The following is a 5,210-nucleotide window of genomic DNA, read 5'->3' as shown; positions in this document are numbered from 1 at the left end:
CTCAGGGTGTTGGACTCGCTGGTAGGGGGCTTCCAGCATTCCCAGGGGGCAAAGGAGGAAAGTGGGAGTCGGGGAGGACCAAGTTGTGGGTCTGAGCCAGCGCTACCCAGACATCCGAGGCTGGGCATGTGGCCCCTGGAACTCGGTGCCCCGGCCCAGATTCACCATCTTTGTGTCTGTGTGTATGTGTTCCTTTGTGGGTGTCCTGGGTGGGGACCTGATCTGGGGGAAAGCAGTTCTGCTGTGAGCAGTTCCAGAGGAGGAACTGCCTGCTCCCCCCACCTGCCGCCCCCTTACACACCATGCAGGCCCCAAACTCAGGTGCAGCCTGGGACCTCTGAGGGCGAGGTGCTGTCAGCGTGCAGACTGAGAGAGAACCACGCTCCCCCCTGCCCCTGCATCCTTCAGGACAGAGGTGTCTAAGGAAGGGTAGGGCTGCAAACCCCAGCAGCCGCTCCCCCCCTACACACACCAAGTACCTTCTCCCCAGAGCCTCAGCTGCATGATTTATTCATAAAAAAGCCATTATTTATGCCAAAGAGAGAAGACAGGATGGGTTGGCTTTTTAAGTGCCTATAATGCATTCGCTGGTCCTGCAGCCCAGACTCTTCCTCAAGAGGCAATTCATGCAGCGGAAAGAGCCCAAGATTCTGAGCCAGGACACCTGGTTCTGCCTCTGCCGCTCACTTAGGGGGTGACCTTGGAGAGGTAACTTCCTTTCCTCTGGGCTTCAGGTCTCTCCTCTTCAAAATCATAAATATACACGGCTTCTCAAGTTTCCAAAGCACTTCATGTTTGAGAGCTCATTGGATCTTCATAACCCTAGGAGATAAAGGCTTTTATTGCCCCCATTTTATACATGAGGAAACTGAGGCTGAAAAAAAAGGGGAAAAAAGTTAAATGATTTGCCCAGAAATGCACAGTTAGTGAGTGAACACTCTGCTATATCACCTACTGCCTGTATGAAAGGGTTCAACTGGATAAAAGCTAAGTCCTTTCTCATTCTAATATGCTCTGAAAGTGCCCCTAGCTCTTATATTCCATGTTCTAAGGCCCTCCCAGCTCGGGCTTGTCCATCACCCCAGAGCAGAGAATCTCAGAAACCCCTTCTCTCCCCCGAGGAAACCCCCTCTCCCCCCACCCCAGCAAAGCCCGTTTCAGGAGCAAGGATCCCAGAGAGAACTCAGTGTTAGTTATTTCGAGATCCACCTCCCCGAGCACTGGGCTGTCCCCACCAGAGTCTGCTCTCCCACATACAGGCAGGCTGGAACTGGAACCCCGGGAGCAGGTGGGAGAGGAGGAGTGCGCAGACAGGACTGCGGGAGGGGGCCGGGGGATAACGGCGCCTGGCAAACCCCGTCCCCTTGTCCTGCTCCAGACCCAGTCAGGCTCGCACAGATATCCCCCCTCACTTAGAACGCCAAATGTCGGATCTAGAACACAGGGTGCCAGAGCAAGAGAGAGCCTGGGAGCCCAAGTATCGCTTAAAAAGGTGCTTGGGGAACAGTCACTGGGATGGAAGCGACAGAGAATGTCAGCCCTGGGAGAGAACCTGGGGCCAGAATGTCAGAGATAAAAGGGCCTGAGAGCTTGGGGCGCCTTAGAGTATAAAGTGTCAGAACTGAGAGAAGTCTTGGACTAAAAGTGGTAGAATATAAAATGAAATATGAAAGCCGAGAGAGAGAAATTAGAGCCCCATCTTTCCCAATCTACCGTATAGTCTTCTTTCCTTTCTGTGTCTCTGACAGTGTCCTGTCTCTGTCTCTCTGTCTCTAATTCTCTGTCTTTCCCCTCCCCCTCTGTCTCTGTCTCTGTCTCTGTCTCTGTCTGTCTCTGTCTCTCTCTCACACACACACACACACACACACACACACACACACTACAGGCTCACCCAGGGACACACTTAGGAGGACTCACCTTGCTCACGGACTCCTCCCCCCTCCTCCCCTGGGGGTGAGAGCCTCTCCTCCCAGGAGCCTGGATTGGAGGCAGGAAGCCCGGCTCCGCTCAGGCAGCCCCCCCCCCCCCCCATTCCGGCAGGCAGGCCTCCCTGGCCCCGGCAGACAAGGGGTTAAAGCCATTTGGTGGCAGAGCCGGAGCCATTAGGCCCCAATAATTATGAAATTATCAAGGTGCTCAGGTGGACTGCTAATCTCACACATACTGTTTCAGCTCCCCGGCTAATGAGCTGCAGAACTCCCGGGCCTCATCCTTCTTGTTGAACGGTGCCCTGCAATTAATGAGCTTCCTGGAAGCCCGGCAGTGCGGGGGCCAGCGAGGCCGGGAGCCTCAGGCAGCTCGCTCCTTGCTCCCGCCCGCCGCTCCCCGGGCCCCGAGGCCGCCGCTCGGGCCTCCCTGTGACTGGCACAGCTGGCAGGGCCCCCACGGCCTGGGAAGGGGGGATGGGGAGAGGAGGGAAGAGGAGAGCCCCGGATCACCGTGGGCAGAAGGGGCCCATGTCAGGAGCCGGGACCAGCAATGCTGTCTGCCTCTGTAGAACCAGGCCCAGGCAGAGCCCTAGACCCCGGAGGGCCGGGGCGGAAGAAAGCGGCGGTGATGGGCATGATGGCCCCTGCCCCGCCACGATGGTGGCCCCGTATCCTTGCGGCCTCCGGAAGAAGCCCCAGTGCGGGCCTGGAGCCAGGGAGACCAGGCATCCTTCGAGACCTCGGGACTCTCAGGCCCAGCGCTGGGGGCGAGTGATCTCAGCCCTTGTGTCCGGGCCGGCCCCCGAGGAGGAGGGGAATCGGGACCCCCAAGCCCCAGCGCTGGGGGCGAGTGATCTCAGCCCTTGTGTCCGGGCCGGCCCCTGAGGAGGAGGGGAATCGGGACCCCCAAGCCCCAGCGCTGGGGGCGAGTGATCTCAGCCCTTGTGTCCGGGCCGGCCCCTGAGGAGGAGGGGAATCGGGACCCCCAAGCCCCAGCGCTGGGGGCGAGTGATCTCAGCCCTTGTGTCCGGGCCGGCCCCCGAGGAGGAGGGGAATCGGTTTCTGTCTGGGACACCTCTTCCGGGCCTGGGAGAAGTCAGGAATCATCCGCCAATGGCTGGTCCCGCCAGAACGACACGAGGAGAGTCTTCATCGCGAGCGGGACGCGGCTGCCGTAGACGTGGGGTCAGTGAGCACCCGCGAGGGAGGGAGGAAGCCCCTTGCAGCCGTTCCCAGATATTCCCTCGCTCTCCCCAACTAAGATGCAGGACCTCCCTGCGCGGGTGTTGCTCCTTTGGGCTTCCACAAGTGAAAATGAACAAAAGGGGCCAAGGGAGGAGGCCTATGGGCAGGGGAGGGAGGAACCACGGAGTCCTCCTCATCCCACCCCGCTTTCACTCACTAATTTACAAATCTTCATCCACCGGCTCGGCCTCAGGCACCCGCACTTCGGACAAGATGGCAGCCGGGGTTCCTTCGGTTCTCCAGCTTTGTGCTTCTCCAGAGCCGCCCTCGCCCCTCCCCCATCACCACGAACAGAGAATGCACCCATTAATCCATACTCATCGATGATTATTAGCCTTACCACTGAGTCACCATGTGCTGCTGCCCCATCACTCCCTCTCACCTGTAGCACATCCTGCGGAGATAAATGCCCCCCACCCCCCTGCAGGGGCCGTATAGCCTGCGGGGCGGACTCCCACCCCGGGGGTTGCAGCCAGTGAGGGGGTCCGCCGGCGCCTTTCCTGCTTCCAGAGTGGGCCGGCCCTCCCCAGGGAGCAGCCCCGGACAAGAGCCGTCTGTGGGAGGGGGCAGGGAGGGTGGAACGGTGAGGGCCCTGCTGTGCTGCTGGGCCCGCCCGGAAGCCAGGCCCCCTCGGAGGTGCAGGAGTGAGGGGTTTCCCAGTCCCGGCCCCCCCCTCCCTGGAGGAGAAGCCTTGTTAGGGACTCATTAGAGCCGAGGAGGACGGACGGGAGGGGAAGTTGCTGAGCCTTTGATGCCACTCGAGTGCGGGGATGTCGGCTGTCTCCCCCTCCTCCCTCCCCTGCCCGCCTGCCGGCTCTGCCGCCAAGGAGCCCGGGAAGCCGCCTTTGCCAACTGGCGATAAATTTCATGAACATCATAAACGTAAGTGGTTTCTGGAGAGCAGGGCAGATTGCACATAAAAGTCCCCCTTCTGTCCCTGGAACGGGGGAGGCCTTTCTTGGCAATCCGAGCCCCACACGTCGGCTCCCAGGCTTCCAGGGCAGAGGGGCTGCCAAGTGTATCTCCGGGGGCCACCTCCTCCCTTCCCCCCCCCCATACACACACGGGCTCACACACAGCCCTGGGGCCTGACTCTGGGGGCCTCGGGAAGGAGGGAAGGGGGAGGAAAGACCTCAGGAAGGCCAGAAGGGGGGAGCCCCCACCCCCTATGCCCTTCACAGCCCAGTCACACACACCAGGGAGCTTCTCCCAGGGAGGGTGAGGGGAGGCAGAGGTGGAAGTGTCTGGGGCCTGGCCACGCTCACACACACAGGCCGGGGCTGGCTTTGCCCAGGGCTGGGAGAGGCAGGGAGGGGTGGGCTCCCGGGTGGAGTAGAAAGACCCCCAGAACAGCCCCACCTCTGCCCTGACTCCCCAGATTCCTTTAGGCGACTTCAGGAGGTTTTTCTCACCATCATCCCTGAAGTTCCTTCATCATTTTACAAACATTTTCCACAACTTGTCTCATTGACTATCATCAGTTGCTAGGAGGTGGTTTGTGATAAGCCCCATCCCCTGATGGGGAAGTCAGAGATCTGAATCTGTTGCCCACCCAGCTGACAAATATTAAGGGCTGGAGTGTGAATATAATCATCGCAACAAGCATTTTTGGAACACTTTAAAGTTAGTCATGTTCTTCATGAGGAAATGGTGTCTCGTTTGGGACTTATTACGCCCATTCTACAGATGAAGAAACTGAGGGCAGTTGAGGTTAAGTGACTTGCTCAGACTCACAGGTCTTTCCAGCTACAATATTATTCCCTGCACTCTATGGTTCTTAAAAATTTACAGTTGGAAGGAATCTTATTTTTTTTTTTAATAAAATGAGGTAACAGATCCAGAGAGGGGAAAGTCTTAATTTAGGTATCTCTAAAATGGGAACAAATACACCCTATACTTCTCATTCCCAAGGGTATTGTGAAGCATGAAGAAAATATTGTCTGTATTTTATGACCCAAAATGTCATATAAATTCATCCATGACTCTAATTGTTAGTAATGTTGTAGAAAGGGAAGAAAGAAATGGAGAGCTGAGTCC

The sequence above is a fragment of the Sminthopsis crassicaudata genome, chromosome 3 (assembly GCF_048593235.1).
Source record: "Sminthopsis crassicaudata isolate SCR6 chromosome 3, ASM4859323v1, whole genome shotgun sequence".
NCBI classification, from domain to species: domain Eukaryota; kingdom Metazoa; phylum Chordata; class Mammalia; order Dasyuromorphia; family Dasyuridae; genus Sminthopsis; species Sminthopsis crassicaudata.
This window is presented reverse-complemented; position numbering follows the sequence as displayed.